Source organism: Lepidochelys kempii, chromosome 3 (genome assembly GCF_965140265.1).
Source record: "Lepidochelys kempii isolate rLepKem1 chromosome 3, rLepKem1.hap2, whole genome shotgun sequence".
NCBI lineage: Eukaryota > Metazoa > Chordata > Testudines > Cheloniidae > Lepidochelys > Lepidochelys kempii.
In genome coordinates this window covers 181,070,555-181,078,485 of record NC_133258.1, presented here as the reverse complement: position 1 = coordinate 181,078,485, position 7,931 = coordinate 181,070,555, and positions in this window count along the sequence as shown.

Here is a 7,931-nt window from a genome sequence, read left to right as displayed (position 1 = left end):
AAAGTAGTGCCGGCAATTTGCCACAAACGACATTTCTTTCTCTGAATCATTCAGTGGGAGTTGTAGGTGCTCAGACTTTTCAGGGTTGAGGTATAAGGATCCACTATCTGCAATTCATATATATAGAAATATGTTTATCCATGCTCTCCTCTTCACTTTTCTTATCTCTATAATTGTATTATCATAATAATATGATTACAAAAGTATTTCATTTCATGTGTTCTTAAAATAGCTTTGTTTTCAGACATACAGAGTCCTCAATGAACCTATAGGACCAACTGTTATCTAAGTGATAATAAATTTAAAAGTCATTCTTCATAGTGCAGACATTAGGGAACTCTCTAAAGCGTCTATCTGTTGTTAGTGTCTCCAGATATTATGACAGCTTTCAGAGTAGCAGCCGTGTTAGTCTGTATCCGCAAAAAGAAAAGGAGGACTTGTGGCACCTTAGAGACTAACAAATTTATTTGAGCATAAGCTTTCATGAGCTACAGCTCACTTCATCGGATGCATTCAATGAAGTGAGCTGTAGTTCACGAAAGCTTATGCTCAAATAAATTTGTTAGTCTCTAAGGTGCCACAGGTACTCCTTTTCTTTTTTCCAGATATTATATAAACTAGAATACCTAGGCAGGGAAAAGTAATCAGAAATTTAGCTTTATCTCTTATTAAGCCAGTGTATTAGTAAGTTTAAGCAAGACACTAACACTATCTGAACATGTATTTGTGGGCTTTTATGACCTGCTTAACAAAGATATATTGATATAAGTTATATAGCACTGGTGTCTCTGATTTTATCATGAGTAGTGTGATATTTGGTAGATTTTTAAAGGCCCAGCTCCTGGAGTCATGGGAACATAAGAGAAACTCAGCTTTTATTTTAAAATAAGCAAGTTTCTAGTCTTCATGGCTGCACAGAAAAACTTGAAAATGTAAACCCAAATATCTTAATAAATCAGAGGGCAAATATAGAGAACCCAAACTTTTTCTTAAAATATGTATTAATACTTATAATAATCTCATAATTTTTGAATGTTTGTAGCTGGCAATACAGCATTATATGCATGAATTTTACCAGTAATATAAAAAAGTTTAAATAGAAACAAAATGGCCGATGTTGCTATGGTGGGTCCCGCGCTTTTCTTGATGGGGGGCTAAGATGTCACCCCTTCCCCCTGCTCTTGGGGTGCCAAGGGCCCCACTAGTGGCCCAGGAAGGTGGTAGAGGAGGAAAGCTGGGGAGGGGTCTGGGTTTGCTCCTCACTCTGAGCCCCAGCCCCTTTCAACACTTGCGGGTTTCTTACACTCTTCCCTCTTGGGCAGGATTAGCCTCAGTCCTTGATGCTGGGGAAGGGAGTCTCCCTACCCTGCTGGGGCAGGGACTCCCATCCTTCAGCTCTCTGGTCTTTCAAGTCTCAGCAACACACCTCAAAACTCCAGTCCTCTCTATTTCCTCACACACCCTGTCTGCCTGAAGCAGGGGGTTTTATTAGGTTCCTGACAGGGTGTTAATTGACTACAGGTGCTCCAATTAACCTGTAGCAACCCTCCCTAATCTACAGGGAACCACACCTTAATTAGCCTAGTGCTCGCCCAAGTCCCAGTGCTCAAAAGGACCACTTTCCCACTGCTCCCTGGCCCTGCTGTATCACAACAGTAAGAAATGTGTGTTTAATATATTAGCTTCTTTGTAAGATGTATGTGTAATTCTGACAATGGTACAGTATTGTACACATGATTGTAATGTATCATAATAAATCAATTTACAGTCCAACTATTAATTTATTTTTCCTGGTATAAATGGTTATTTCTTCTACTATATATATTTTTTCTTCTACTATATATATTTTTCCTGGTATAAATGGTGATGTCTTCTACTAACATTTCTTGGGAATAGTCATCATTTTGTAGGCACCAAAATTTGCTTTGGAAATAGGAGAACAACTTGGCAGTTATTTTAAACAAGTTATACTAGTTGATTTATGAAATCAAGATAAATTCTAATCAGCCAAAACATGTCAAGATCACACAATCCACAAACACATGAAACAACACAGGGTATCCCTTTTCATTTGCAGGATTTGGCGAGCCGTTTTTTAAGAAAAGATGGGAAAGCTGTTCTGAGCAGTCATCTGGACACAGCAGAGCTTTAAATGACAGCTCACCAATTGCTAAATAGCAAAATGAAAATATTGCATACCAATTTTTATTTCTTATTTATATGATAAACTGCTCTGTAAATACAAGGGATGAGACAACATGATTTTTCAGTTATATGATTTCTTGGAACTCTTTAATTTACATTTTATTTCTGTGTTTATTTCATAGAATATGTTAACACAAGACAAAACTAGAAATCAACTGACATCACTTAAACCATGTTTGGATTATCTTTTTTTCCTGGGATCATTCATAAGGCAGGACAAGGTACTTTTGCTATTTACTATTCATAGTTAACCAGTGCTTGGCATGTGACCACTTGTAAACAATTGTGCATAGTTTAGCTGGTAATGTTTTTAAGCATAGGTTAGCAGTGTGAACATAGAGTAATCTCGAACTCTGAACCTCAAAGGACAAAGTGCAAGTATTCATGAAGAGTGAACTATCTGTGTGCTACTTCATCACTTGAAAAGTGTTTACTCCTGTGGTGCACTGAACCTGATTTTGTGGCTTCCTGTAAGGACAAAGTACTTAGAGATAGCATAAACACAGGAACACCATGGGAGTTGCTAATAATAGCTTGTTTATTAAACAATGTGTTCATTTCTGGAGGATCCTTTAAGATGGCAAAAAGTTTACATCTTAACCACAAGAGTTACTGGGATTGATGAATGACAACACCTGTGCTGGGCAGGAAGTTAGATGAGATTATTATAATGGCCCCTTCTGGATTTAAAAAACTCTGAAACTCATAACTGTACTTTCTGACGTGTCCTCAACAGGGCACTTTGATACTCAGAATCATATGGTCAGGGCCAGGTTAAGAGACAGGCAAGCCAGGTGACCAGGCTCAGGATGCTGGTTTTTTGGTTAGCAACAAAATGGAAAATTTAAATATCTGAAGTAAAATGTTTCAAGTATTCCATATGTGGATTCATTTTTTATTAACCTCCAAGAAGGTTCTAGAGCTTTGTAGAATCTCATGGCATCTTCCAGACTTTCTGAGAAGTACATTTTCCTCGAACCCTCCTAGAATGTTTGTTGTAGTAGGAAGAGAGCCTAAAACATAAGCCCTGGTATCAAATGCCTAGTATGAGGCAGAACATGCTCACAGAATCTGGCAAGAACAGGCTGATATTGCAGAAATACACATTCCTAAAAAGTGCTAAGCACAGAGTACTCATGCAAACACATGCCAATATCAAGTGGTAACAAAATATCCCAATATCAAGGATCATAGAATCATAGACTATCAGAGTCGGAAGGGACCTCTGGAGGTCATCTAGTCCAACCCTCTGCCCAGAGCAGGACCAATCCCAACTAAATCATCCCAGCCAGGGCTTTGTCAAGCCTGACCTTAAAAACTTCTAAGGAAGAGGATTCCACCACCTCCCTAGGTAACACATTCCAGTGTTTCACCACCCTCCTAGTGAAAAAGTTTTTCCTAATATCCAACCTAAATCTCCCCCACTGCAACTTGAGACCATTACTCCTTGTCCTGTCATCTGCTATCACTGAGAATAGTCTAGATCCATCCTCTTTGGATCCACCTTTCAGGTAGTTAAAAGCAGCTATCAAATCCCTCCTCATTCTTCTCTTCCGTAGACTAAACAATCCCAGTTCCCTCAGCCTCTCCTCATAAGTCATGTGTTCCAGACCCCTAATCATTTTTGTTGCCCTTCGCTGGACTCTCTCCAATTTTTCCACATCCTTCTTGTAGTGTGGGGCCCAAAACTGGACACAGTACTCCAGATGAGGCCTCACCAATGTCCAAAAGAGGGGAATGATTACGTCCCTCGATCTGCTGGCAATACCCCTACTTATACACCCCAAAATGCCATTGACCTTCTTGGCAACAAGGGCACACTGTCGACTCATATCCAGCTTCTCGTCCACTGTCACCCCTAGGTCCTTCTCTGCAGAACTGCTGCCTAACCATTCGGTCGCTAGTCTGTAGCAGTGCATTGGATTCTTCCGTCCTAAGTGCAGGACTCTGCACTTGTCCTTGTTGAACCTCATCAGATTTCTTTTGGCCCAATCCTCCAATTTGTCTAGGTCCCTCTGTATCCTATCCCTACCCTCCAGCCTATCTACCTCTCCTCCCAGTTTAGTGTCATCTGCAAACTTGCTGAGGGTGCAATCCACACCATCCTCCAGATCATTCATTAAGATATTGAACAAAACCAGCCCCAGGACCGACCCTTGGGGCACTCCGCTAGATACTGGCTGCCAACTAGACATGGAGCCATTGATCACTACCCGTTGAGCCCGACAATCTAGCCAACTTTCTACCCACCTTGTAGTGCATCCATCCAGCCCATACTTCTTTAACTTGCTGACAAGAATACTGTGGGAGACCGTTTCAAAAGCTTTGCTAAAGTCAAGGAATAACACGTCCACTGCTTTCCCTTCATCCACAGAACCAGTTATCTTGTCATAGAAGGCAATTAGATTAGTCAGGCATGACTTGCCCATGGTGAATCCATGCTGACTGTTCCTGATCACTTTCCTCTTGTCTAAGTGCTTCAGAATTGATTCCTTGAGGACATGCTCCATGATTTTTCTGGGGACTGAGGTGAGGCTGACTGGTCTGTAGTTCCCAGGATCCTCCTTCTTCCCTTTTTTAAAGATTGGCACTACATTAGCCTTTTTCCAGTCATCCGGGACTGCCCCTGATCACTATGAGTTTTCAAAGATAATGGCCAATAGCTCTGCAATCACATCCGCCAATTCCTTTAGCACTCTCGAATGCTATGCATCTGGCCCCATGGAGTTGTGCTTGTCCAGCTTTTCTAAATAGTGCCGAACCACTCCTTTCTTCACAGAGGGCTGGCCACCTCCTCCCCATGCTGTGCAGTAGTCTGGGAGCTGACCTTGTTCGTGAAGACAGAGACAAAAAGCATTGAGTACGTTAGCTTTTTCCACATCCTCTGTCACTAGGTTGCCTCCCTCATTCAGTAAGGGGCCCACACTTTCCTTGGCTGTCTTCTGGTGGTGGTACAAAAACATTGCCCAAGGATAACAGGAACACACTAACCCCTACTAAAAGATCAGGTCAAAATAACAGTACGTAATAAAAATGTTTGTAATCAGCCCAACATCTACAAGTGATGGGTAATAGCTAGTGCATCAGGGGGCAGTAACTAACTATGTCAGAGGGGCAGTACTAATTTGTTTGTATATCAGTATAAAAGTGTCTCAGAGGAAGTATCTTTGTCCAGCTGAGGAGGGAATGGAAAATCCCGCCATTCACAAAGCTGCATCAATTGTCACAGGCATACATGTCTCAGTATCGTTGTAGAGTGTGCCAGGTACTATTACTATGATTTGTCGACAATAAACCTGACCTAGTGCCTTCGTACCTTAATGGATCTCGTGGTCATTGGGCGGTTTGCTCAAAGTCTGCTGTGCCAGCTATCTGCGCAGAGCTTATAAGAGATGCAGCACACAATAAAAAAACACACACAGAGACAAACATCTAACCACTCTAGTGACCCACGACCTCTGATCTGGTAAGTAACCACAGTTGTCAGCCATGCCCTCAAGGGTATATACCAGGCAGGGCATAGCCAGTGAGTCAGTGAGATATAAGAACAAAGTGAAAGTCCAGCCTCATATTGTGATTCTTATTTTATTGTGTAATTGTGAAAGTGTAGTTGTGTTTTAAGATTTGAATAGTGTTAGTAGTGACTAATAGAGGACATATGTAATGAGACACCAGAGATATCTATCAAACCCCTATCTACGCAACAATATAAAATAAATTCTGTTACTTCTTTTCCCATGCTTAACACGTAATCTTTGATGACTTTCTAAGACTTTTGCTCTCCCTAATACTGTCTGTTTTCCCCCATGGAAAATAAAAGATGCCCCTGAAGAAGCTTTCAGGAGCTCAATATAGGAAGCAAAAAAAATAAAAAATATAAAAAAAAAATTGTAATCTAGTTTGCAAGCAAGGGCAAATTTGATGGGAAAATATCTGAAACAGAACAACATGGACCAGGCTTTAGGCAGTAGCAATTGTCCCAGTGCAGAAGAAATTGAGAAGCAAAGCTTAAATGATGGAAGTCATATTAGTAAGGAATTAGCAGATTTACCTGAAGATAAGGAAAGGAAATGTGAAAAGTGATGGAGAATTGTCCAGTTTTACTGGTGGCATAAAGGAGAGTGTGATAAAGAAGAATGTGACTCACATGAAAAGGAGAATAATGACAAAGAAAAATATGGTTTAAGTGAAAAGGAGAGAAATGATACAGAAAAATCAGACTCATATGATGACAGAAACAGCAGTGAGAAAAATTGTACACCACAGATTGATACATCAGATCCTGCTTTACGGCCAGCGATCCTAAACTCTGCCAATATTGATCGTACAATTTTGAACAGGCAGGGCAAAATCAAGGATACGATGTTACCACTAAATGAGCAGAAGCATCACTTCTCAAAGTCACACAACAAAAGAGTGCTTGAGAATGGTGAGAAACTGAATCGGCATGGGCTAGTTTTCTCAAAATCAACTGCCAAAATGTTCTGTTTTTGTTGCAAAATATTTGACAAGAATACCAAATCATTGCTTGCGCTTTCTGGGTACAATTACTGGCATGACTCAGCTGATGCTCTGCAGCAACATAAAAAGTCACCCAGCCATTTTACGGCCTACTCCAAATGGATGCAGGTTGATTCCAGGCTCAAGCTGAATACATGCATAGACACAGCCAGCACATTATTAATGTAGAATACCAGCACTGGAGGAAGATGCTTGAGTGTCTGATCTCAATTGCCCTCTTCCTTGCAAAGAATAATTTGGCTTTCTGAGGTTCATCAGATAAGTTGTTCACTGAACATAATAGTAATTTCCTCAGTTTGGTAGAGCTCCTTGGGAAATATGACAATGTCATGCGTGAGCACCTATGCTGAGTAATTCCTAAAGAAGATAGGGATCGTTACTTCAGAAAAACAATTCAAAATGGCAAGGAAGGCACTTGGTAACATACTGGTGCCACTCGGCAAAGCAAAGTACTACACCATAATAATGGACTGCACTTCCACTATAGGTCATAGGGAAAAGATGTCATTTACAGGAATATTTGTTGACAATGAGAATGGCTGTATCCAAGTAAAGGAAAAATGTATCTGTTTCAGGCCTGTGGATGCCTTTACTGGCAAAGAACTAACAAAACTGTTTATAAACATTTTGAATGATAATAAAATAAAGCTTCAGGACAGCCATGGCCAAGAGTCTGACAACGGCATGAACATGAAGGGAAAAAGCAGTGGCATCCAGACAAGTATCCATGCGCTGAATCCAAGAGCTTTCTTCATACCTAGTGGCTGCAATTCCCTCAATCTGGTTGTGTCAGATGCAGTATCATCATCTTTAAATTCAGTATCTCTCTTGAGAGCACTGCAAAGGAGATACGTCCTATTTTCAGCATCAACTATCAGCTGCAAGATCCTCCTGGACAATGTTACAAATCTGACTATGAAGCCGCTAAGTGACACCCCCTGGGAGAACCGCATTGACAGCATAAGGCCAGTGAGCTACCAAGTGACGGAGGTTTACAGATTCCTGATGGAACTGGCGCAGCCGAGTAAAGCTGAGGCTGTAAAGCCTGGCAAACCAGATCACTGACTTCAAATTTCTGGTCTCAGTTGTGATTTGGGACAATATTCTGTTCCAAGTAAACGTTGTAAGCAAGCCTTTACAAACTCAGTCGATGGACATCACAATCACAACTACTTTGATGAGAAGCTGTTTTGATTTCATTGTGG